Source organism: Cyanistes caeruleus, chromosome 14 (genome assembly GCF_971803275.1).
Source record: "Cyanistes caeruleus chromosome 14, bCyaCae1.hap1.1, whole genome shotgun sequence".
Lineage (NCBI taxonomy): Eukaryota > Metazoa > Chordata > Aves > Passeriformes > Paridae > Cyanistes > Cyanistes caeruleus.
The window spans coordinates 18,104,287-18,132,043 of NC_141714.1; the positions used below are offsets into that span (position 1 = coordinate 18,104,287).

General features: G+C 39.3%; 1 protein-coding gene and 1 long non-coding RNA gene across 4 annotated transcripts in view; both read left to right on the forward strand.

The window, feature by feature from the left end:
• Positions 1-27,757, forward strand: part of PCDH11X (protocadherin 11 X-linked) — a 426,119-nt gene that overhangs the window by 148,738 nt on the left and 249,624 nt on the right. The gene's annotated exons all lie outside the window — the stretch shown is intronic.
• Positions 1,920-26,812, forward strand: LOC147650605 (uncharacterized). Its single transcript, XR_015276128.1, has 2 exons — positions 1,920-1,950; positions 24,808-26,812. It is a non-coding gene; the product is annotated as an uncharacterized LOC147650605 (long non-coding RNA).

Sequence of the window (27,757 nt, forward strand, 5' to 3'; positions counted from 1 at the left end):
ATGGAAAAAAAAAAGCTCTTTACCAAAAGCAAGACAATATTTTGAAGCAGCATCCTTCTGACTGCACAGGTATCTATTTCAGCTTGGGTGTGCAGGTTTCAGGGTAGCTTGATTCTCAGACTTGTCTTCCACTGCCAGGTCTGTCTGCAATTATATTTTCCTCTCTCTCCATGAGGGGATATATGCATTAGAGATAATTCTATATGTACAATATGGAGTGTATATTTCTGCTGTAGCAGAATTAAGCTGTGTTTCAATGTTAATAAAACTTCTCCCCTCTCTTCCTCAGAGAAGAAACAATAAAAGCCTGGTTTGGAAGCATATTTCCTCTCCTTTATGAAAACTCACTGGTGAAATCTTTCAAAAGCTTTACAGCTTGTTCTTGAACATCTTTTCCATGTTAACTTTTCACCTTTCCTTCCCTTCACCTTTCCAGCTGCAGAAAGCAGACTGGCCCAAACGGGTGGAAGGTTTCTGGTGTAACACAGTCTGATGGAGTCTGCTTTTATCTTTAGCTGTACATCATTATAATTGTCAGCATTTATTTTTAACTCCCTGCACAGGGTAAGGATGAAATATTATTTTGAATCAGGGGAACATGCAAGATTAAGGCTGCCCATGTACTAAGAGCATTTCAGCTCTGAGGGAGGCATTTCTGTCTAAATTAAAGTTTGATGTATTGGGAACTAACTTTGATTTTATAATGTTCTGAGCCAGGCATCCAGATTATCAAAGGTAATTTGCCTATAAGACAGGCAAGAAACATCAAAAAGAGCCTTTTCCAAGACTAACTCCTAAAGCTTTAATTGTTCAGCATCTCTGACAGTTTTGAATCCCTCCTCACTGTGCTGTGTCAAAAACAGCTTGGCTGTTTCAGGTGATGCTTGGATACCTAGAACTGCAGGAGTGTAGGGCAGGCCAGGCAGTAAAACCCCAGGTTTTGGGTCTTTTTCCTGCACACTGTTGATGCTGAAGCTATTTTTGATAAATTTAACAAGATGAGTATCTCATAGATAAGTGGAACTGGGACATAAATAAAAATACATACTAAAATATAGTATCAGCTATCTTTTGCACAAAGTTAAAGCTTTTATATAAAATAATATTGCCAGGATTTAGAGGACACTATATGTGTGTATATATTTGACAGAAGAACTTAGGTTGTATCAGATCAGGGAGTTTGGTGTCTTGGTTGATATTTGCTCCCCAATTTGGTCCTTTCCCCCTTGAGTTCCTACGTATCATTTGGCTGTTAAATACCTTTCATTCTCCTGTTCAGGCACTCCTGAAGTGGCATAATCAGCAGTGAAATACTGATTTCTGGGTGTACAGAACCTCTTTCGTGGCTCTGTGATTCTTGATGAAGTTAATGATCCTTTGGGTAAAGTCACAATGTCACCCTGGCCAACAGCAAAACACAAAACCATGAGGGAAAATACAAGTGTGGAAACTACTTCTTTTAGCCTGCACTCCAGAGCAAGCTGAGAAACAAAAAAATGCCCTTTTGGGACCTAAGATTTGTCCAGAGCAGCTGTGAGAACAGAGCCATTAGTCTTCACTGCTCCTAGTCTGTTCAGTGCAGCTTGTTGATTTATCTGAGTACTAAAAGGGGGTTTAAAGTCCCTGAGGTCTTGTGGATCATCCCTTCTCCTCCTGTCTAAATCTGATCCCACTGTTCTGCTATCCTGGATCACCCAGAGGAATCCATGACTGACAAGTCACTGTGGGTGGTTGACCTCCAATATTTCATTTCTCAGGTCAGAAAAACTTGGGGTGCTGGCCAGGTGCTGATTATTTGTAAACTTCAGCTGGGCCAAAGAGTTGCTGGTGTGAGGGGATGGGTGGTGAGGAGGAGGTTCCCAGGCAGGAGGGGCAGCTGAGATACCAGGGCTGGGATAAAAGGGCTGCCTGCTGTGGGAGGGAGTGCCAGCAGTGGGGATGCTGTGAGAGGTGAGGATCACTCATGGATCACGGTGGGGGGATTGCTGTGAGCTGGGACCCTGCTCTGGGGGGGTTGAGATCTCTTTGTCTGGTGGCTTTGCTGTGCAAGCTGGAGGTTTTCACACCTGTGATGTGCCAGGGTTGTATCTCTGCTCTTTATCTCAGTGTTTGTAGCATGGATTCATTCTCCAGCAGGCAGAGGCACCTCTGGCAGTGTGGGGTCAGGAGAAACTTGGCTGCTGTGGTTTAATTATGGTGAGGAATTTGAATGCCCATCTCTGAAAACTTCAGTAATTAGTGTTTGCGCAAATAACAATCCTCAGTGTCCGTATTTTCAGGAGTTAAATTTCCATTCTAACCCATGGAGATCTTAATTTTCTTTGCCAAATGGTGAAATAGTGAGTAAATTTGCCTACACTATTCTTTTGTTTATCTATAGGATGCTGCCTTTTTATTTTGCTACTGAAATATTCTGTCCCCAAGTTTCATTAGTTCTAGCCTTACTCCTCTACTTTTCACTCTCCAGTATCGTACATTGTAATATCATGGAGTTCTACTTAATGTTCTTTGCCCTGCATATACAAAAGTATATTATGATACAGAATAATAGCACCAATTCATGTCATTCATTTATTTTGGGGTGAAAGGTTAAATCACTGCTCTGTTGTCTTTCTGTTGAACTATTTCAGCTTTGCAGATACAACATGTTTAGATACTTTTCCTGTCTGATTTATAGTGAAGCTAAAAGCAGTTTCATTGTGGTAGATGTCATTGAGCTTAACCTATTGGGCACCTGTATTTCCCTGCTTCATTCTTGGCACACTTCTAAATTGAGCCTGGATAAATGAGCATGGGTAACACAAATGGGAGGTTTAGATATAGTTAAATAATTGCCTAAGCCTTTTACATGAATAGTTGTTTTTTTTCTTGACAAACCAGGGCTTTGTTATGTACAAAATTCAGCCTTCCCAGTTAGACCATGTGGTTATCAACCCATTTATTTAGATATTTTATCTAATAGCTGGCATATTCTTAGATGGCCACAACAAAATACATTGCAATTTTTAATAGATTAATTGCAGGTTGTTTGTATTCTACCTGGAGGTGCAAATACAAAGCCAGAAGGAAGGAGAATCAAATGTTCATGGAATTTTTATAGGGGAACCAGGTCCATTTTAACAGACTTCAGAGGGGCACTTAGCCAGAGGAAGGTGTTGGTTTCCTTATGTCCAAAAATCCTGTGAGATTTATGGATGAGCTCAGTCCGACGAGTCAGAAAATAAAAACAGTTATTGGGAATGTGCTAATAACAGTTTACTGCCTATATGCCAATATTCCTCTCATCTGTAGAGAGAAAATAATCAACCTCATTAGCATAGTGAGATTTATCAGAGCAACTGATGCTTCTGCAATCTGTACATGGCTTTTCATAGGAACAGCTGAGAAGTGCTGCCAAGTGTTGATTGATTTGGAGCCTCAAAAGAACTTGCTGAAGAATCATATTTTTGTTATTTGTTTACTTGAGACCTCAAGTAACCCGTTCTATAAAACTTATTTTGGGAAGGTTAATGTCTTCTGAAAGATTTTTTACTTTCCCTAAGTACTTTGAAAGGGTAAATTATATGAGTTTTCAGTCAGGGTATTCCAGAACCCAACTCTTTTTAATACCTGTATTTTCAATTATTCTAAAACTTCAAGTGTTTTAAATTATTATTTTTAATTGACTGTTTATTAAACTAATTTTAGATGTAATTCCATTTTTGTGCATCTTTACTTAAGAAGTTTTGGTTTTTTATCTATCAGTTTAGAGTGTAGGGGTTTTTAATATTAAACTAATCTAAGAATATATGTTTGAAGTACTGTTTATAGTGGACATTGTGCAGAAGCTCTTTCCTATTGGAGTCACTGCTGGCCATTGAAATCTGCTAAAAGAGGGACAGATGCAAAGTCTGAATGTCACAATGTCTTCAAAAGTGGACATATTTCTTCTCTTCACCTCTCTTGCTTTGCAGCAAAACTGCTGCCAGGAACATTTATAAAAGGTGATATGTGCTGGTTAGATGGACCCAAAGTGATGGAGAGCTGGGGTGTAAAACCTGATTCTGGCCGTGGTTTTGTCTCTTTATAAAAGTGAGAGAGAATGAAGAGATCCCCCAATTCATCCTTGAGCTATGGGCTCCCAAAAATGGAACAAGCTGGTGCATTCAGCTAATTTGATTGGAGATTTTATATAATCAAAGTAAATCAAAATCATGCATTTTAAAGAGGGTCCCAATCAGAGAGTTGTGATTGTGGCCAGGCAGGTCCAGCTCTGCCTGCAGCAGAGGGTGCACAATCACCCCAGGGGAGCTCCAGCAGCACTGCGGGAGCCTGGAGCTCATTAGGGCAGCAGAGGATTGATTGAAAAGTGGGAATTGGGCTAAATCTGCCAAAATTAAAGTGGCAAACACGAGAATTCCCCTCTGAGCCCCTGTACCAGTGCAAGCCCCGTGGCACCCTCCCCTCAAGCCCAGTGTGGATCAAGGTGAGCCTCCCCAGGTTTGGGCTCAGGGCGATGTTCCGCGGTACGAATGTGCAAACTGTCCCCGCTGCCTTTGAAACACTTCAAGATTCATTTCCTTTTAATTATTTCTTTGATCAAACTGCTGGAGTCAGCGGCCTTCCCCCAGCACACAAGGATATTTTTCAGAGAGAAATAGCAATAAAAAATAAACCATCAAAACTGTATTTGTATCTGAAGTCCAACTTTATCTGGCAGTTTAGGAAAAAACACCTTTAGAGTGGAATAAAATTAATACCTTCACTTCTGGTAAATTTCTCATCAAAGCCACACAAATTAAATTTGAGTGTCTCTTCCAAAGCTTTTACTCTTCATTACTTGGGCCATATTTATTTATAGTTCTCACCAAACTTAGGCAAAAGGACATTTTTAGTATTATTTATTTTCTTGAAGTTTTCTCCTATCTTTTTCTCCTCTTTCTTACAGATGTGATTTTTTTTTTTTGCCTGAATATGCCTATTACATCATAACTTCTTTTTAAAAAGTGAATCTTCCTCATAATTGATTCATTCAGCATTCACATAATTTGAATACTTTAAGCACAGTGAACACTTGCTTTGACCTTAGTAAAATAAAAAATGAAACCTTTTTTTCTCTATACTTTTGACAAGAACAATTAGTTCTGGACTGGAACTTAGAAGACCTGGCCTAAATTTTGGTATGTGGCATCTTTTTTTAGCATAAACAAATATTTAAATTTTCTCTTTGCCTCAAGTCTCTATTAATGGGAATATTAATACTTTCCATTTTTATGACAGTTTTAATAGATCAAATACTCAGGCCATGTTTAGATGCTGTCATTGTACAGGTCATAAATAGATATACACACAATTATACAGAAAAAACAGATATGCAGCATGTGTTTAATAGATAATTATTTGGTGTTTATTGCAAGGCAAAACTGAAAAAGAATTTGAAAGCTTTCAAAGATGGAGTTTGATTCTTAATGGGATTTTGATATTTTGTGCTCTAGAACCCTGCATTATTTAATATTCTGAATTCTTTCTAACTATAAAATTGAATATTTTATTGATCTGTGAAAAAAGTTAAGCAGAGTGTAGGTTAAATTTGTGAAGTGTAATACAGTCTTCCAGGTTTTCTAGTTTAATTCCAAATATTTTAAAACCTAACAAAATTTTCTTGAATTCTAATGACCTTAAATCATTGACAAACTAAGTCTGTGGCTGAAACTGTCAAAGTTCTGCTCCCCACTGAGTCATGAAAATACTTGTAAAGATCATTTCTAAACAATTTGGGAATCGATTGATCCCATGTAAATTACTTGCTTATCAATGAAAATATTTTGTAAGGTTTCTGTAACATTTATTGCAGGTGGATTCATTCAGGATGCGCCACATTTATTAATTCAACAAAAACACAGTTAAACCCAGAATGTTCTGACTTTCACCAAGGAGTGAGGAGCATCCTCTGAAGTTGAAAATTTGTATTCCAGTAGGGAAATACAAAACAAAAGCCAGGTTCTGTAAGAGGAATAATGATTTCAGTTCCCAATACCAGTTCAGAGTCCCTCTGGTGATGCTCCACCAGCAGAACCCCTGGCAGAGACGCTGGATTTATTTCCTGTAGGCACCAAGCAGCTACCAGAGGTCACCCCTTGTCTGCAGGGATGAAGCAGATGTTCAGCTGCAGAGCACCAGCAGCTGTTGGGTTTCCTAAACTCTGCTCCCTGCTGGAAATTCCTGTGCAAATGTCTGGGTGTGAATGCCTTGTGTCACCCGTGGTGTGTGCATTCAGCCAGCCTGATCATCTGAAATAATTCCTGCTGCTTTCGTGGCCCTTAATAAATGATTTTAGCTGTGATTCATGCGGTAACTCGCTGATAAAGATAATTTCAGGCTTGCATTGCAGATACAGAAGGTGTCTCACTGAAAAATAACATTGATTCCTGATAACAAAGCAAGCCTAAATTTTCCTAGTGCAGTGTGTACCTTGTTTTTCCTTTAAAATTCTTCCCATAGGTCTGCTGATAATTTTCATTACCAGAACTTCTGTATAGTTGTCTGTGTGTCCCTTTTCAGATTGTGGGTTCAGCTCAGAGGTCCATCTCAAATTTAGACTCCACAGTGAGCAGGGATTCTGTCCCCAGTCTCCTGCTAAAAACCATTGTGCCTTCAAAAGTCTGCCCTTAAATCAGAGCTCCGTGCTCTGTACATTTAATACATTTTTTTTAAGCAAATTAAATTCAACATAGGATTTTATTCTTTAGTAGGGTGAAGGACAAGCCTTGTAGTAAAGGGAAATTAAATAACTGAGGTTCATCCATTCATTGGTGGCACAAATTTAAATAAGCATTGCAGAAGCTCAGCCTTGACATGCTGGAATTGGGATCAAAAACCAGAAACCAAAGTGTTGGAATGTAGGAGCTTGCCCTGCCTGAAAGTTTACTCCTTATGAGAGAGGCAATTAGAAGGGATGATTAATAATGGACTGTGGGAGGAAAATAAAAAATACTGTAAGAACAGAGAAAATGTCTTTATCAGTGTCTGTTACTCAAAGTAGCAATATTTCTGTGTGCCTCGGCCCAGAGGCTTAATGAAATACTTGAAAAGATGATTTGCTTCCTACAGAAAGGATGAAATTCAGGGAGCAGGTAGACAATTTAGTTGTACCTTCATCAGTCACTGTCTTATTCCTCTGCTCCTGTGGCGTGAATGTCTCTCATAAGTCTTGGAGCTTTCATGGTGAGATCATTGACCCACAAATTTCATGTGTCTTTAAATCCTGGGAGAAACAGGGAGCAAAGCTGGTGTTGAAAGGCTGAATTGGTGTCAATTGGTGTTTTTCTCTGACCTGGAGGCTGGCCCTGCCCCATCTGTCTGATCATAGGCTGGGGATGCTCAACTCCCTTGGGATTTCCCAGCACAGTGGAGCACTCCTGGTGTTTCCATCTGGGCTCAGATCAGCTGCTCTGAGAGCTCCTGCATGAGCTGGAACTCGTTTGTGGCACAACCAAATCTGGTTTATCTAGCGAGTACTGCAGCAGAAAAATATTAGGAAGTGGCTTCTTGTGGGTTTTTCTACCCCTACATCAGTTTATTCAAGTTTACACCTGCTGGTAGACTCGTGTCAAACTGAATAAAGTTCTAAAAGTCTCATTGTTTGGTCAATTCTTGCTGCAAATGTAGTGATTTCTATCTGTGGCATCTCAAGTATTTTCTCTTAGCTAAATGCCACATTGGGCTGTATATATGGGTTCTATTCTGTTTTAGTTTTACTCTTTTCTATTCTGTTTTACTCCTCTAGGAGTAAAGGATTGAAAATCCTAATTTGACTCATGTTGATAAATTATTCAGTGTACTGTTAAAGTGAACACAGAAATAATTGAGCTAAACATTCACATTTGGTGGGATTGTAACAACTCCTGGAACTTGTATTTAAGTGGCTAAAAAACCTAATTTCTAATACCCTGCTTAACTTCATCTCAGGAGCTGATAGTGACTTTATAAACAGCTTTAGTGTTTGCTTTGTGCTTTTGTAAACTTTGAGGTATAAAAAAAATATACAAAATTGTTTTTAAATAAAGAAATTAAATGCCCAGTAGCACAGCATATACTATTGTCAGGCTTGCCTGAATATTTGGGATGAAATTATGCTGAATCCTGAGGACTGCCTCTCAGTATAGGACACATGGTAAAATGCAGCTCTTCAGTATTTGGTGCTGTTATGGTTTCTGCATCCTCCTTCGAGTGCTCTGGCTCTGGTACAAGTCCCTGACGTTCTGGAAGGAATTTTATAGCTGGTACAAAGCATGGAAGTTTTATAATTAGTTTTAGAGAAGAGCAAGACTGGAAAGCAGCAGACAATTAGCTCCGAAGAATGAGTCCCCATTAGCAGCTGAGGAGTTTGGTAGAGCTTTGCTTGGAGAGCAGGTTGGCAGCTGTGTGTGAGTGCTGATGCACACTGTGCTTCTGAAAAGGGAAACTCTGGCAAGGGATTCCCTTCAAACAGCCAAATTCTGGGCCAGCTGGGCCATATGGAAGCAGCAGCAGTGGCAGCCCTTCCCTCTCTCCCCGGCCTTTGCAGCCCGGATGGAGCAGGAGGGAGCCAAGCTCCAGCAGGGTTGGTGTGCTAATTTGGGCATCCAGAAAGCTGTGCTAGGTGGAAGAACACTGCCTGGGGCATTGCTGGAGCTGGGAAACTCCTCGAGGAGCTGTTGTAAAGGTTCTCTGGAGATCAGAGCTTTTGAAGGGGCTCAGCCTGACAAGTTCCAAAGCAGGGTGACAGCCAAAGGGTGCAATCCTGCATCCCTCCCTCCTCAAAAAGAGGCATCATCCTGTTCTGGTTCATCAACCAGAGCTGTGGTTTGTATCAGCAGCTGCAGGTGTCGTTCTCAGGTCACTTTTGGAATGGGTGCCAGAGATATTTCATCCAAAAACACAAAAAGGCAAGGTTCTGTGAGCCACGTGCAGCTCCCTAAGGTGCTGTGTGTGCTGCAAGTCACAGAATCACACCACAGGCAGAGCCGAAGGGAGATTGTCTGGTCCAAGGCAACATCTCCTGAGGAAAGTTTCTTGCATTATTTCAGGATCAAAAATTAGATGTTCACAGGGCATAAAATTGCTGCTGTGAAGTCTGAAGTTGTGTGATAACAGTATGAAATTTTATGTAGTGAGAATGTTTCTCATCTCAGATGGAACATAATTGTGTGTTGTGTGTCAGATAAAGGAGTCCAGCAATGCTGCATTCCATAATGTTGCTAATGGAAAAAGGTTGGATTTGTTTCATTTCTGCTGCTTATGTTTTACATTGTTGGAAACATAATATTGTATTTCTTCTAAAAAAAATTATGATACATAATTAAAGAAGCACATTGCTGTAAGGGACAAAAGATCAGATATTTTTATTGTGGATTTCTAATCCATCTTTTGCAGGAAGTAACCTAACACGAGAGATTTTTAAAGAAAAGTATTTCTTAGTGGCTGCATCTAAACTGTTCTGTACTGAGGTCTTCTGAGCACACAGGAATCTAAATTTATCCCTCTATATATTTGCTGCCTGAAGACAGCTCTTGGAGTTGGATCTAATGTGATCATATGGATATTTCTAAAAAAAAAAAAAAAAAGAAAAAAAATCCCTCAGTTCTACCCCTGCTACAGAGCTCACTCCAGGATAGGATACCTGTGAGTCCATCTGTCCTTCCAGAAATAATCCTGGAGAAGATGAAGACGTGGGAGTATTTCCTAGGTGGCCCCTGGCACTTGGAGACAAGTGCAATTTCCAAGGAGGAATTTACACTCTGCTGAAAGAGAGGGAGATTTGAAGCTTGAAAGGAAACTGAAAGAGCAGAGAGCTTGCCAGGAAACAAAATAGAAAAACAAAGAAACAGCCCCAAATACAGTTCCTAACAACTGTGAGGGAGTTATTTGGGGTTACATGGAGAATGTCCTGGGCTGGAATCTCGAGGTGGTTTCCTGATAGAGTTTGCTGGTTTAGGCTGATTTGCTGTGCTGTTATTGGCTATTTCATCAATATAAATTTCTGTTTATGGCTCAGGAGCCAGAATTTCCTTCTTAAGAAATAAATGTATGGTCTGAAAATCTCAGTTCCTTCTAGGAACTTCAGTTTCCAGAAGTTTGTGTAATTAGAATATCAATAGCTGCTTTTCCAGTGTGACTGCAGTAAGCATCCTGGGAAATTCACAGGATAATGATGGGAATTGTTGCTCAACTAACTTCACTTCTTATTTGTAATGAAATGCTTTGCTCTGCATTCTGCCATTCTCTTCAGAAATGCTCTCAGATTCATTTATATCCAGCACCCCAAGTGTTTTGGTCCATTTAAACTCACATGAATTGGGGGAGCATGAAGTTCAGGTTTTAGGAATTATGGCTGGTGAATCCCTGCCAAAGACCATGAAGAGTTTAGGGATCTGGTTTGGTTTTTTTCCCCTCTTTGGTTAGCACATAATTTTAAAAAGACACTTATTAGAAGCCACTAATAAAAATGGTGATGCGTGCTCATATCAAAATCATAAAGACTAGGAATCTTTTTATTTATCATCACTCTTCATTTATTTGCTGGTAAATGATGGATTAGTTTAGAAATAGCCATTGCAAGCACACAAACTTCAATTTCCAAAAAGTGCTTGGCAGAAATAACTCAAGACATAAGCTTCCTGTAAGAAAAAGTGAAAGCAAAGGATGAGATTTGGCCAGAACTTATTCTCATGTGCATCTCTTTTTTTTTTCTTTTTTTTTTTTTTTTGTTTTTTCTCATGTTGAACAGACATTAGATTGTGAACAATATTGTAAACTCTGATTATAACATAACCAAGTAAATAAATTCTGTTTCTTTTCTATTGGTGAGCTTTTAGCCTATTTGTGGTTTTCCAGTTACTGTCAATATAGTTCTTACTGATTTGCCTCCTGCTAAGAGAAGGTGAAGAGTATGGAAGGAAAAAAGAGGAGCTGTATGAATTTCCCCTCTCAGAAGGAATTGCACAAACCCAGGACTCAGACAGTAGCCTGCATTTCCTGGTATTATTTTGTATTTATTTAAAATCCTCAGTCTGCCAGCGAGGTTGGGACCATCCCTGGAGAGGAGAAGCTTTATGCAATTGCCAAGAAGCATCTCTTTGATTAAACACATCAATTAATTCTGCTGTAATCGAACAAAATGGGGTCCTTTTGGCTTTAACCTTTCTTAATGTGGCATGTCTGTCGCAGACAAGAATGTTTTTAATTGAGGGAAAAATGCTGTGCACACTAAGAATACTTCTTTTTCTAGTTGAGAGAGAGCAAATGAACCCCCTAAAATATCCCTCACTGTGCTCTGGTGTGGATTAAAGCAGCTCTATTAGCCAATAATTTCATTTACCACTGACAGCCAGTATCAGTGGCTCTTGGGAGAGTTGTAGAGCTCAAGTTTTGCAGCTTTTGGGACATGGAAAGCCCCCCAGTAAATCTGCACGAGCAGAAAGTGCCCCAACCCAATTCAGGTGTATTTTTTGAAGCCAAAACATTTTTTTACACCTTCTTCCCCAGAGGCTGAGCTTGTGTAAGCTGTGCTTGCACTGCTGGTGACGCTGGGTGTTGCACAGAATTTTCTCCACGTTGTGGTGAGCCTGTGATGGGCAGAATTGCTTTACACCAGCCCAGGTGTGACACCTCAGATAACCTTAAAGAAATGACACCTCTTCCTAAAGCTCTCTGCCCTTTCACAGCCTAAGGTGTGACATGGAATCATTTGGACAGAACTGATGAGGCTGGAAAATTCCTCCAGGACTGAGTCCAGCCTTTGGACACCACCAGGCCAGTTAAACCCTGGCTGCCATATCCAGCTGTTGAGGGAACCACTGGAAATTCAGAATTAAGGAAAACACTGTGCCATTCCTCTTTTTTTGTCAGTTTTTAATAGAGTAAAATAATTACTTGAAAGCAGAGAAATGGTGGCTGGAAGAAGCCAATGTGGAATTTAGAAATCTACATTCAAGTTACCTGATGTGGTGAGGCATTAATCAGAATTTACAAGGAGGAGAAAGTTTTGTGCTTCTGTCCTGATATAGCTCAAATTTGGGTGGCTTTTTATTTGGTTGTTTTTATTTTGCTTTTTTTAGGGGTTGGGCTTTTTGTTTGTTTTGTTATTTTTTGTTTTTCTTTTTAATTAGGCTTTCCTGCAGGCCAACATTGGCTCCAGAAAAGCTTAAATAATGTTTTAAATAAATATAAGAGGTAACAATTTAAATAAAAATAAATGAAGTTAATTAAAACATTAAATTCAGAACTGTCAGCATTTCTGTTCATGAAGTTCTACAGTGATAAATTAAGTAAAGTCTAGAGTGACAGAGAAGAATGTAGCTTAAAATTGCCTTTTTCATTGTAACCTAAACAAAGAATCAGCCAAGAAGAAAAAATGTAAAGGTAGGGCAAGGCTTTTAGTTTTAATTAATATTGAACATCAGCAATATTTAATCAGTCTTTAGGTATTGCAGGGTGTGCTGGCTATAAAAATGCTGATGGGGGCCCAGGAACACCCAGTGCTGAGTTGTCTCTCTTGGATTAACACGGATCATTCGCTGTCTCCACTTAAATCTGCACAAATCTGTGATGAGCAGATACAGAAAATGCACACGAATTCTGGTGCTGCTGGAGGGATGCTCAGGGAAAAAACACTGATCATTTTCCTCCTTGTGAGGCCACTCCAAATCCTACATTGATAAACCACTGAATGACATAATTCAGTGTGATGCCATCATGGAAAATTGAGATGTTTTGTAACTTGTGGTGATTGTGTTATGAAAATGCCCACTGTTCTGCCACTTCCCTTCTGATTTGGCCATGATTGCATACTCCAGCTCCCAGTTTTAACCAGGAATCCACGCTGATTAGTTTTCCTTGGCCATTAATGTAGGTTAAGCTCCTCACACACGAGGCTTATTGAGGTTTTACCCTCCTAAAGCTGTAGCATTTATTTATTACAAAATATATTTTAAAGATCATGAAGCAGTGTGTGGAGGCTTCTCCTTAGGAGCCATGGTGTAATTCTTGTGGCACATGCAAGGAAGATCAGGAAACACAGAGGTGCCTGTTCTTTTTTATGTTGTACCTGTAGTAAAAGGCTGTGCCCATGTCTGGAGTGAAAAGTCTGAGTTTTGGGATCTGGCTTAGATCAAGTAAGAAAGGAGAAATAAAAAGCCTGGAACTGACACAATAATGAGTTAAATGCTGATGGGCCAGTGGCTTGGCAGGCAGAAGACACAAATATATTAAACTGAGGAATAATTCACTTACAGCCATGGACATTTCTATAGACTCTTCTGTGAAGAAAAGCATGGTTGGCTGGTGGGATTTTCTTTTGTGTTTTAGCCCAGAATCCAAAATGTGGTTTCTATTTCTTATATTTTCAGTGTGTGTGTTGGCAAATGAGCTGGGAAAAACAAAAAAACAAACCAAAAACCAAAAACTTGAGTAGATTTGGGCCTGTATACACATTTAGGAGCCAGGTTGAAAATAGAAAAAAAATGGTTTTTTGGGTTTTTTTTTTTAACCTCTCCCTCATAACTTATCTTTGCACATTCTATTTTCTTTCAAACTGATGAAGACAAGAGAAGGATCTCAGCTGCTCCATAGGGCTCCATCCAGCAGATGCTGAGCACTCTGAACCCAGTGCAATAAACACCAAAGTGATTGCTACAGTTACAAATGGGGTGGTCAAAATGTGAATTTCCATTTAACTGCATGCTTGGTTTCTTCCTGAGCTCTAAGGGAAAAGCCATGCAGCACCTCCTGGTGATAAAAGTGTCAAGAAAACATTTATTGGTTTGTTACTGTTGGTGGAGTTTTGGGGTTCTACCTGCAGAAGTCATTGCTGTTTGATGTTGTGGGAGGATGGCCCATCTAATGAATATTTGAAATACTTTTATGTTAATTTAATCTATTTTTCATTAGCAGTCACTCTTAGCTGGCACAGGTTTGCTGGTGCTCTAAAGGACACATGATCTTGTAATCTTTTGTCACACAAAATCAAACAGTTCTGGTGAAATGAGCACAGGAATTGGAAAGTTTGGTGTAGGCAGAAGTCTGATTTAATCAGGTTGCTGCTTCCCTATTGCTCATGTGATTGTTGTGTCAGCAGGAGCCAAATGTGTGATGTTTTTAAAAACTATTGACCAGTTCTGGGAGATCAGCTCCTCATCTTCTCTTGGATTTGGGATTCCCAGTGGGTGCCTGTAGGAGAAGAACTCTTCTGTTTTCCTCTTTTCTGTTGGTTTGCTAGAACATCACGTACCAAGTCTCACCAACTTTCAACTAAATTCTCCCAGAAAAACAGACAAAATTTCCCCAATTTGCTGCCTGGTTTATGGTATTAAAATGGTATTGGGGAAAAGCAATGTCCCTCTCAAAACTTGGAGGAAAATTGGCCATTTGACCTTGTATTTGCTGATGGCAATATCCAGCTAGCTGCACCTGCCTGCCAGCTCCATGTGACATCTCAGGTCTTTATTCTGCATTTTCCTGGTGCTTTCATTTTGCTCAGTGCAGAATAACAGAAATGTTTTGATGGAAGGGACCAGCCAAAACTAACTTCAGTGTTTACCCTGAAGCCTGGTCCGTGTGAACACATGGGCTTTATTCATCCAACCATTACAGAAAATGGTTTAAAACAAAGGAAAAACAAGGACTCTTCACTGATTTCACTGTAAATGAAGGCCCAGAGTGTTCCCTGTGGGGCTGCCATTGCACACAAAGGTAGGGACTGAAGAAGAGGGGAAGACTTGTATGTCGAACTTAAGCATGTCAAGTGTTCACTTCTTTGCTGCAGAAGAATAATGCATTTAATTAGACTATCATTGTGACAAATTGGTTGTGATGAGGCCATCTATCTCAGGAGAGTGATGTTAATCTTTCTTGTAGTTTAAAGGCTCTCCTGTGTTGGCATGAGAGAGATAACTCATCTTTTTGGGGCCGTGGGAAAACAAGAAATTCTTCCTAATGAAAAGATTGGATCCTTCAGTTGCCTTTTATAGATATTTCTTTAAATGAGAAATGGTTTTGAGGACCATAAATTTTTTGAAGTATTAAATCCTGCACTACAGAACTTCTGTAGTTAACTGGTTTTGTTTTAATCTATTGACTCAGCATCTATGGAACCAGATTTGTGCTAATACAAATACAACAGAGGGATTTTAATTTTCTTTTTCTGATCTCTACCATTGTTTTTGCTTTTCTTTTTCTGTTAGGGATCAGGGAAAATATGGGTTTTTTTGTTGTTTTCTTGTTTTCAGAACATTCAGAATGTTTTAGTTGATGGAATTTTCTATCTATTTCAACATAACGTGCTAAGTTTGTCATCATGGAAATGTAACAGCACCTGTTTTAAACATTTCTTAAGTGATTTTCAAATATCAGGGAAATCTTGACAGATCTGAGCTCTTTATTCAACTTTTTATTATTATTATTATTTATTTATTTTATTTATTTCTTCTCCTCCTCTGTTTTACACTTGGCAATCCTTTTTCCCAGACTTTTCCTGCACAAACCTATTTCCCTGCTCAAGTGGACTTTTTCCCTTCCCTAACAAGTCTGGAAGGTTTTTTTTTTTTCTGAGGAGGAGATAAACAAATGGCTCAGATCACCCCAAAGCCTCTGGTTAAGCTCTGGTAACCTCAGTTTGAGGTGAATTGATGAGAAATGTGCCAAAGCTGCAGCGAGAGGATGGGAGCACCCAGCCCTGCCGGCCTGCCAGGAGCGACGAAGGGAACTGGGAATTCGAACAGTGCTGCTGATTTATGTAGAAACATTTTAAGATTAGGCTGGGGCGTTTCAGAATCCAAGGCATGGCCATTCTTGGCAAATTGTGGACTTTTCAAAGACAGCTGGTCATTAAATAGGAGATAATCTGGAGGAAAAGCCGCTGGAATTTCCTCCACCTGCAGCAGGTTGCAGAGAAGGTGTCAAAGGTTTCCTTTTCTTGTTAGCTTGGTTAGAGTTTGTTACAAGATTGTTTCATTTGTTGCCGAGGGAAAGGCAGAGGAAACATTTCAATAAAAGCTGGTTAAAGCTGTCACTGCGCTGGTGAACAGCACAACTCTCACTTCTACCCTTTTTCTTGTTTTCCCTTTCCTTTTTAATGAATACTGATCACCTGTCTTGCAAATAAGTGACCTTATCAAACAATGTGCTTTTCATCAGTTGCTTTCATCTGGTCTGGAGCACTTAATTTGAAGAGATAGAAATTGTTGGTTTTGTTGTTTTTTTTTTTTCCATTGATTTGAAATTTTTAGAATAATTTCCTTTTTTCCAATTAACCTCAGTGTGATGTTGTCCTCTTTAGAGTGTTTGATATAACCACAAAAGACACACAGATCTCCCTTCTTCCTTTTCTTTAACTTTGCCTCTTGTCAAGTAGATTATTGCAAATTTAATTGGACTTTCTTTCAGACCTGAATAGCCTGAAACAGTCTTCCATGCTTTACTTGCGTGTTTGCATGCAGACTTGGCTTCTAAACTTTTACCTGACCTTTAAACAAAAGCAACAAAAGAACCAAACCCCCAAGAGTTCAAGGATTGGAGATTCATTCTATAGAAACACTGGACCATTGATAAATTTCGGTCTTTCTGGCATGCTGAAAACGCATTGTTGGGATTCAAATAGAGCTGTTGAGTCCAACTGTTAGCAGGCTTGATAACAGAATTTCAAAATTATTTTTTTTTTCTGATTTTCTTAAATATTCATCAATGTTTATTTTGAATATTTGAATAAATATTCAAATAATAATTCAAAATATTCCATAGTAATATTGAATAACTATTAAATAATTGAATAATTCAAATAATTCACTAATAAATATTGAATAAATATTTATTTTGTCATCTAATAGGACACATCCCAGGCCAGCCATGTCTGTAGCCTATCCTGTGAGCTTCATATAAGGTTCACCCCAGCTGTAGAAATAGCAAGAAGAGCTTCAGTGAAGATGCATGAAAACCAAATCACCCTTAGGGTTCACTTGCAGGCACTTTGAGGACTCGTAAGAACACAATTTGTCATGTTGGAGATATCACTGGTTTTTATCCCTCGTTCTGGTTTAATCCCTTATCACACTAAAGTTCTGCTTCTACTGGAGTAGAGGTACATGGGAGAGGGATTTGCTTTCCAATTAAGTGGATTTTAGATGGTATAGATAGATTTTTTGTAAGCATAAGTACATTTATTTGCTTAGTTTTTAACTTCCTCATCCCCCAGTCTTCACAGGTTGGCAAGGCAGTGTGATTTGAACTTTGGGATAAATCTTCCTTCATTTCCTCCCAGATTTCTCTGTGTGCTTCAGCCACATTGCAGGAGTTGTCATGTATATAAAAACCACTCAAACCAAACACAAATTAAACACTGATAAGGTTAGGCTATGGCTTGATAAATGTGAGCTGTGATATTTCAGATTAACAGTAAGGAGGCACAGCTTCGCACCAGGCAGGATTTCTCTGGGAATGTGTGTTTAAACTTGGTGGGGATTTTTCTCTGCTCACATTAAGCTGCTGGAATCACTCAGCAGATTCTCCTGAGCCTGATTTATCTACAAGTATATTCGTTTTGTTGTTGTTGGGGATGTTTAGATCTTATATTTGGATCTTGTATTTATCCTTCCATGTTTGAGCAAGGAGCTAAAATCTACAAGTCAGCTCTTCACTGATGCTGCAGGGGCAGAATTGGTCTCAGGAGACCTCCCAAAGGTCCTGCCAGGTCCATGAGAAGAAAATGGGTCAAGTACAGAGGCAGGAAGGCTGGGCCCTTGCTAAACATCCCTTTGCATTTGTGGGGCTGATAAGCTGTGGTATAAAAGCATTTCTTCACAGAAAATTGATTAAATTCCATGCAATTATATCTAGGTAATGTGGAAAAAAAACCCCTGTAAGTTTCACTCTGCACTACAAAATAACAAAATTAAGAATATAACTTTTAATGCTGAGTTTCTGCCTATTTTACCACACACATGCTTTTCCAAGGACGTGAAGCAAATACTACATAAATAATAGAATGTGTTTTAAGCAAAGTTTTTATTTATCTGTTTTGTGATGGTTTCTTGGTTTGGCATTTTGCAGCTGCTTCTTGGCTCATACCAGAAGAGCCATGCTCATGTGCATTTAATGCAATAACTTGCTAAAGTTAAAATTTGAATTGAGTTTTCCCATTTAAAAGTCAGACATCTGAGACTTTTAGTATGAAATTTAACAGGTTGATGGCTTGTTTTTTAGTTTGTTTTTTTTGTGTTTACATGTGTAGTATCATCAGCAGTGTTTCCATCTTCACCTGTGTGTCCCTGAAGGGAAAGGGCAGATACTTTTCTTCTTCTGTTCTCATTACTGGGTACATTTGCATAGAAACAAGATAATTACAATACCTTCTGCTTACAGTGGATTCCCCATGTACTTTTAATTAGATACAGCCTCCTTGATTCCATTTTGTGAACAATTATGTAACTTGCTCTGCGATGTTAAACAGTTTGTGTTTCACCCCAGAAACGTGTGAAGTGATTCAAAACTGTGCTGGGATCATAAAATCACTTTGTTGGTATAAAACTGTCGAGGGTGAAAAGCAATCCAGGAACACCAAGGGATGGGTGGTGGAGGAGGGAGGGGAACCTGGAGCTGCCAGGCCAGAGGAAAGCAAAGAGAATTCAACTATTGCAAATTCTCCTTCTCCTCCCTTCCTGCCTCTGTCCCTTCCAGCCTGGCAGGGAGAGGATCATCCCTGGTGATTGCAGAAAAGCATTTGCAGATTAATAACCCTGTTCCTATGAGGGAAATAACCCAATTTGGGTGGGAAGGGGAAGAAAAGCCTGGTTTGTGTTTCTGTAGATCAGTGAGACCCTAAATGTCTGCAGGCTCTGCTGATGTCTCACAGAAGGACAAACATTGTCTATTTTGCTGCTCTTCCACTTGGTCCTGCTGGAGCTGCTGTGTTTTTGCTGTCATTCATTTCTTCACTGCAGGGAGCTCGGAATGAGCTTGTTAAATGTTCTCAGTACCTTAAACAGGGCACTCTGCAACCGTGTTTGAAATGCTCACTGGGTTAGCAAAGCCTTTGGGGCTTTTTGCCCCCATTCTTTCTGAGCATTTTCTGTGCATCTCTCCCATCTCAAGTGTCACTCTGCATTTCCCCTCTGGATTTGTGGCTGCTCTATTGTGTGGTTCACTTTCTGAAGCAACGTGGGTTTGTTTTTTCAGTTGTTTTCTTTGAGGAGTCAGTTGCCAGTAGGATGAAGTGGGAAGGGAGTTTGTCCAAGCCCAACAGTTTTAACACAAATGCAGATTTCTCTGCATGTCTCAGGACTTACCTTGGTGCTAAGCCTGCTCAAGAGGTGGCTCAAATCTCTCTGGTGTCTCTTGCCAGCTCCTTTGTTGCAGCTCCCATCTCTCCTGGCAATATAATTGTTTTAAATGCACCATTCATGTCATGATCACAGCTGGCATTTGTGTGTTTTGGCAGAGGAAAAGAAGGTGAAATAAAGGATTTGTTTCCCATACATGTGCTCTGTACTTAACAGCATTCAGAATGATTGGTCAGAGGCATTGGCCTAAGGAGAGCTGAGAAGGTACCTGTGAGCATCCCTCAATTTCCTTAAAGTAAATCCTTTTCCAGGGTAGGTGCTTAAGTTTGGAATGGGTTTCTGAAAATATTTCCTCTCAGGGCAAGCTTTGTGAGGCTTGGTTTGACAGAGCCCCTGCTATTTCTGCAGGCTTTCCACAAGAACCCTTCTCCCTCCCCTGTGCTGCAGGGCAGTACCAGGCAGCCCACCCAAAGCTTGGAAATATTTGGATAACCCCAAACAAGGGAATTTTCCCTTTAATTGGCACCTAGCATAGGATAGTCTTCCGAAGGAAGCTTTAATTAGAGCTAAAGGAGCTAAGTTTGTGTCTGAATCCAGGCATTTGTTTCTTTGATAATAGCCAGCTTTAGCTATGCTGGCAGAAAGTTCATGGAGATTACTTTGCTTTCCTTCCCAAACAAGTTGTTTTTTTTTTTCAAATCAGATCCTAAAGAGCAGAAGCAGCTTTGGAAGCTGGTGGCTTTGTTCTGTTACTTCACTGCACAGTTCTAACAGCTTTTTAATGCATTTTGATGTTTGGGTTTTTAATTTTTAAACCAGATTCTCTATTACTGATGAAAAGTCAACATCAAAGGTACTAATGTGGAGGTAAGTCTTCTCCTTGTCTGAAAAAGAAACAGAAACATTCCAGCTATCTGATTTCCAAGGGAATGATTAATTTTATTATGCCAAATGCAGGTGCTACATATTAAGTGATGGAACTTAGCTAGCAACAGTCACTCAGAGTTAGAAGGCCACAGTGTAATGTAATTTTAAAATGGGAATGTGTGGTTTATGCATATGGAAAAGGATAATAAAAACTTCTGGGGTTTTGTACTGCCATTTGCATAGTTCAGAACCAGGATGTCCCCCGTCTGTAGTTGACTGGAAGGTCAGGAGGTTTCTGGTTTTAATGACTTGAAAAAATCCCTTTGTTATGACAAATCCGACTTTCTTGAGCAAGTGTATTTTTATTTTGTCCTTGCTGCAGTCACTCATGTTTAATATGAAATGACACCTCCTCCTTCAGCAGGCACCAAGCCCCAGCAGGGCTGGGCTCAGTGTCCTGCCCTGAGCTCTGTCCCCAGACGAGGTCTCCATCCCCAAGCTGCCGTGGGGACACTGTGGGAAAAGGGACAGGAGCTCACACAGGAGCAGTTTCCAGCTGCCTACAGCTGAATATTGTCCCTGTTTTAGTGTCTTCCAGACCTTCCCATGCAGTGTTATTGTGGGAAGCCCTGGGGGTGGCTGCAGCCTGCATCTGGCAGGGACACCTTGGGATGCCCTTTCTCGAGGTGTGGCCAGTCGAGTTTTCCAGGCTGCTTGGCTTTCCTGGCACGTTTCTCTGCACAGCTTTTCAATAGAATGTTAATTTGTCTTATGATGTGGGGTCTTTTTCCTGTGATTTTTGTGCTTTTGCATTCACCATAGGTAAGCAAAGCCTCAGTTTCATTGTGCCTGTTTCTGTTCTCCATGCTGCATGGTGAGTGTGAGCATTTCCCAGCACCAAAACAGTCCTCAATCATCATATCTATCATTGTGAAAATCATTGATTGCAACCAGGAGAATACAGGAATGTCCCTAAGTGAGGAAGCCACCAGTGAGGTCTCTGTGCAGGTTATTGAGGGGGGTGTTCATTGACCACGAGCCCTGTGATGAGGGAAAAGGAATAAATAAAATCCCAAAGGCACAGCTGGTAAATGTTGTCCACCAAAAACCATTTCTTAACAAGTTAAACAGGGAGAGATTTTCTTCTTCAATACTTATTAAGAGCACAATATGTCTTCACCATTTTAGCAGGACAACAAGGAACTAATCCTATTTACTTTTGTTTGTATTGCTCTTTGGCTTTTTCAAATATTGTACCTAAAGGGTTTCAAGCAGAACAACCAATTTTTTTATTTTTTTTTCTCCTAAGGTTGTTAAACAATATAGCAGATTTATGTTTGCTTATGTAGCTTCTGTTACGCTTCATGAACACTTCATAAACACTTGGAATGCTCAAAACGTCTCAGTCAACTTAGAGAAAGCTAAAAACACAATTTGTTTTGGTTTTTTTCTATCCCACTCACTCCCCATAAGGTTTTGTTTCAGATTGCTTACATGCCTAAGATAAAACCAGCACAGATCTCTTCAATCTTGCAATTATTTATCAATCTAAACATTCACTGCCCAAATAGAGGACCAGAATATTTGAGACATTTTGATAATTTTGCTGTTGTTGCTAAAATAGGTTCTAATTCAACCATGGTGTTGTCCTTGCTGGGCTTGTTTTGTATTTTTATTTTTTGTCCAGGAGATGTTTTCATTTGTTTGGGTCTGAGATAAATGTCTGTGCCCTGAAAATGAGCAGAACATTTGGTAACACCATGGGATGATATTTTGGTTGCTGTTGGGGGTGTCTGGAGAGCGGATCTGGGGAGCCCTGGGCTGGGTGTGCTCGAGACAGCCCCTGCTCCAGGAAAAACTGGATTTTGATATCAATAATTCCCACCTTCAACCCCACAGTCACTGCAGTGGCAACTAAAGATTGCCCAAGCAGAAGGGAATGATTTTCAGAGCTGAGGAACTCACCCTTTTTTACACTATACCTGATGTTTTCTTGCTGGGCTTTCAAACTGGCTTCTATTTGTGTGTCCTCATCGCTGTTATTCATGGGAGCTTTAATATCAGTAACAAATACCTTATTGACCTGGACAAATAAATGTTTGGCTCTTGTAAATGATTTAGAATGCTTTAATGCAGCTCCATTGTTTAAGAAGGGGTTTTGTAACATCTTCTGAGAAGCTGTTTATGGCACTTTGGTCACATCAGTATCTGTTTAGGAGGTAAATCAGTGTTCCTCTTACAAACCAGTTCTGCCAGCTTCTGTAATTTCATCACCACCAATTTCTGACACTTGTTTTTTTTTATTTTTCCTGTCTTAAAATAGCAAATTCCCCTGAATTGGTGTTTTTTGGTTGCCTTGCTGGTGAACAACTGATAAATAAAAGGCTTTGTTGGCTTTCAAGCTACACATCTGATAGGGGACATTGGAGAAAAACTCAACTGTCAGTATTAAACAACAAAAAAAATTACTTGTTTTTCTAGCATCACTATTAAATCATAGTCCAAAATGTGTGTGAAAATGGAGAGGAACTTGTCTCAGTGTGTGAAAAATATTCTTCTCAAAGGCAAGTGGTTTCTAAACACCCTCCTACTGAAAGCATCTCGGGTTCTTCAGAGCCATGGTGCCAACCAAATGTAGGAACAGGAAAGTGGAATAAACCTTTTCCTCGTTCATTTAACTGTGTACCCAAACTAGGGCCTGTTGTGTCCACTGACAAATTCTGTTTTCTCCTTGGTTTGAAGCCAATCTGATCAAATTGGGTTTGGAAATGGCTTCAAATGTGAAGTGAGGAAGGAAGGAAGTGCTGTGAAGTGTAAAGCAATGGTGGAGATGTTAAAAACCCAGCATGAGTGTTTGGAAACAAAAATCCTCATTCATAGTTATGGAGTTTAGTCTTTGATTCAGGAGATCTTGAGCTGTCAGACAGTCCCAGGCTATTGAACACAGCTCAGCTGAGCTGCCTTGTGCTGGTGTTTTATTTGTTGGGAAGGTCCTGGTAACTTGTGAATCATTCTGGTGGAGTTTGTGGGTGATTCATTAAAAACTTAGGGATGTTTTTGCCCAAAGAGCTGTGATATCCCTTAGGGAGCCTGTGTGTGTTATGGCCTTGTTTAGGATACACCTTATCAGCTCCAGGCCATAAAAAGTTTTGTTTTAAAATACAAGTGGCTGCTGGATGAAGTTCTTATGATAAAATTCTGTAGGGATTATTTCACAGAAAAGAAATTAATGTTTCCTAAATAACCTAAATTCTCATTAGTACCTGAATGTGTTGTAGGCTACTACAGAGAGACACTGAAAATTGTATTTTAAAACTAAATCCCTTTCTCATAGGGAAACAAAACATGAATATTTTTTTTTTTTTTTTTTCCAAAAAGTCACAAATTAACGTTAGCAACTCTGAAGCTCTGATACAAGTGCTTTGGGTTTTGTAGGTCAAAACTCTTTGGTCTGGTCCAATTCTTCTTTGTAGGCTGGTAATTTGATGTACACTCTGATAATGCAAAATAGTAAATCCTGATCCATATGAATGATTTTATTGAGATTGATCACTCCAGACTGAGATCAGAAAATATTTCAGTGTGTGCTACAAAGAGGAAGAGCAAAAACAGCACAAAGATAGAAGCAGTTTTCCCCAGAACTGGTGGGCTGCTAGACTTGAGGATTAAAGAGTTGATGTGTTAATTATTAATCACTTTATTTTGGGCTAATATTGCTCAGCAAGAATTTTATTCCTAATGCAGGCAATGCAAAAAGAGGAGTAGAGTGGTGGGAGGTGTTTGCTGACACTTCCACTCATTGCAATAGAAGCTGCATTTCTGGAAACAAAAAATAATAAAATAAAAAACTTTTTCTTTGTGATCTATAGGAAGATGCTTAAAGTAATTCAGTTTGATAAGTACATGTTTCAGGAATGCTTAAATGCTTAAAGAAGAAATGGAAATGTGCTTTAGGTTATTTATTATATACAGGCTGGCAAATTGCAGGGTGATGCTTTCTGTCTCATTTCTTTCCCTTGCTCTGAAAAGTCAGAACTCAATAAATGATAAACAATGATAAACCCAATAAAGGATAAACCTGAAAAGGAACTTTAGCAAAGAGCAGAAGCCTTTAAGGATCAGAGCATCTTCTTGGCCAGGCCCTGTTGCCTTTAGCATCTCTGCTGGAAGGAATTCATACCTGACAAAAGAGGCAATTGGTTTGCTGAATGACAAGAAGAAATGCCACCACTGGAAGTAAACTGATGACTCTATTCCTTATTCTCTTGGCAGCTCTTATTATTATGAACATTAAAGTAATCAGTTCCCTGTCACCTAACAAACCTTTCCTTCCCTTCCCTCAACTAGTCTGATTTCAGCTGCACACTGTATTATTTATGTGTTGTTTTTACTAATCCTTGCCAGCCTAAAACATTACAAGAACCTTGCAATCTAGGTAGAAATATGACCCATGATAAGCCTGAGGATGAAGTGACAATGCCAATAATCATTGCTGAAGGGATTTTTATAGCTTTGTAGTGCCCCAGGGATCCCCCACTAATTTAAAGGAGACAACAAAGTGGATAATTCAGGGACCTTATTTTGGTAAATAATTATTTTTCTACTGAAATCAATGTGAGGCAGATTTTTCTTTTCTCTTAACTATCTGCAGGTATTTATACCCCCTGTGGTGTCCTGGACTGTCTCTTCCTGCATGGCATCCTGTCAACATGCTGTTTGTCAAATGCACCCAACCTGAGACCGCTTTGTCTCCTTGTTCTCTCACTGGGATTGCTTAACTAAAACCACTAATTACAAAACAGCAACCAAAGGATTCTAACTGCTCTTAAATTGCAAAAAAAACTGTTGGAAGATATTGGACATGATAAAGCAAGCTGTCTCTTGGTGATCTGAATGCCTGGAAAGCGATCCTGAATTTGCCAGGAGGATGCTGAATGCGTGTCTGCATTTTAGCTCAGATCAAATGTTCTCCAATTCCTGTGCTCCCTTGCGTTTTGTGAAATGGTTTGGGAGCATCAAACTGGGTTTGTTGTCAGGTAAAATAAGATTATGGATTCAGGGGGACACCAGTGCTTCAGTGAAGAATTAGGACCAAACTGAATCTAAACAAACTCTGAAAGATGCAGGACAAAGCCACTTGTGTTGGTGCCCAGCCCTCCCCTGTGCTCCAGCTGCAGATCCAGGCTCTTCTGGCATCTGAGCCTCCTCTGTGTTGATGCTGTGGTTTAAACTTTGTCCAGTCCAGTTGATCTCAAATGCTCTGCTCTGTGAAACTTAACAACGTGAGAGACACAAATGACCTGGTCTTTCAGTGGGTTTTGAACAGAGTCTGTCTTTAGCTGGGTTGGGTCAGAGCAGTGGTTGAATTCCAGACAGTTATTCCCATGGCACACTGCTAAGGCTGTGCTTTTATTATTATTATTAGTAGTATTTCTTTAGCACTTCTTTAGCACTTTATAGGCAAGAGCTATTTACAAAAAAAACAACAACAACAGCAAAAAAAAAAAAAACCCAAAAAAAAACCAACCAACAAAAAAAACCCTAAAATTAAAGCTAGGAAAATCCAATAAAGAAATAAAGCTTGGTCAATCCCTCTGTGCTAACTTGCAGCAGAGTCCCAAGGTAAATGGTGTAGCTGCCTTTGGCAATTGGTGATTTACAGGAACATTAACTTTCAGGCTCAGTTGGAGCCTCGGAGCTGTGCCTGGTGGAATGCACGTGCAGGTTGTGAGGAGTCACAGAGACAAAGGGTCATCTGCTCCATTAGAGGGAGAGAACCTTCCCAAATACCTGCAGCACTCGGGCATTAACAAAGTATTGCTCTGGAAATTCTTCATTCTTAGCAAAAGCAGCAGGTATCATGCTGGAGACACCTGCAAAACCTGTTTATTTTTATTTTAGCTGTCATGACATATCATTATGAGATTGGTAATTTGGGAGATCTCCTGTTGCAAAATCAAATATAAAAACAAACTCACAAAAAAACTGTGGGAGTCTTGGAAACTTTGGCAGCTTACTGTTAAAAATCATTTTCAAAATAGAGGTTGACCATTATGAAATTGTGTATGCTATGCAAGAGGTCTTCAGCAGAGTGGAAAACACTCTTCTAAGTTTAAATATCTCTTCATAAATATATCAGAGACTTTTTAAATTTTTAATTTAGAGTGAACTTTTTCTCTGAAGATGTTTTAACTACTTTTTTCTGATTGGATTGATAACTTCTAAGATGAGTGACTCCTGACATTTCCTCAGCTCCATCCCCTTTGCTTCTCCTTTCTTTCTACTGCAGTCCATGTTTAGTACTTAGAGTGGAGAAATTTTTTTTTGTCTTATTATTACTTTGGCACTCTTTAAGAAGCTGAATAATTCTGTGTCAAATGAGTAGAGTGTAGTAGAGTGTGAGTGCATATTGTTAAATGTGTGTTTGCTATTGAATGAGCAATTTGTGAGATCTGTGGCACAAATTAGAGATACAGAACTGGAGCTATAGCATAAGCATTTACCATTTGCTGTAGTCTGTGTTGTATCTAGAACTGGCATAAAAAATTCATGTAACAGTTGTGACTGTAATTTTCTATAGTCTGAATTTGCCTTATTACTGCAAGTGTTTTCAGATATGTCTCTTCAGGAATTTAATCAAAGACACAAATTTGAAATCATCTGCCCTGGAAATTCTTGTCTGACTAAAATAACTCCTGGACATGATCAGCAGGGCTGCACCTTACTGCTCCATTGATAACCTGGCTGTGTCTATTTAAGAGGGTTAAATCAACACTTGTTGAAATATTGATGTCTGAAATAAAACCTGCACGTGATATTGTTCAGGAGGGTTAGGGTATCTTTCATCTAGAGCATTACTGGTGTGCTAGATTAAATGTTTTGGTGTTAGGAGGTGTTAAGTCTGTTTCTCTGAATTCCTCATCCTACCACTTTGAAAAATTCACTTATCTTTTGATTTTTCTATTTTTTCTTTTTTCAAAACCAAAGATAAAAACACACACAGGATAATAATGCTTGTGTAGGGTGAGAATGATTTGATTAATTGATATCTCTGTGTGCTTTGAAGAATTAATTTCTTAGTTGCATTTGAAAGAGCTATAAAATTTTGCCAAGCATGTTTAATCTTAAAAAAAAAAAAAAAAATAGCAAAAAACAATAGTCCAAGATAGAGAAAAAAATAAAAAATAATAGGTTGATAGGAAGAATTGATCTGTTTTAGGACTGAACAGTTAATGTTTCAGATGCTGTCTTTTACTCTGGCTGAGCATCCAGCTCAGGATAGTGTGTATGTAAGTATTGTATGTATTTCAAATTAAATACCCTTCACAGCACTTACTGAGAGAATTGAGATGACTTTTTTCCTTCAAGAAATAACAAAACTCAGGCTGGGGCTAATGCTTGTGGTACCAGGCATAATGTGGTGGATACATCACGTGTGAGGGAGCACTTGCCTTTTCCCACAGTGATACTTGAATAAAAACAGTCATAGAAATGTCTCTACTTCGCCTTTCAAGAACCTTGTTGACCTCTCAAGTTTAAAATGCTCATATTTTTCTCTTATTAGCATCTGTTGGGAGAAATGAAGTGAAAAGATTGCTGCC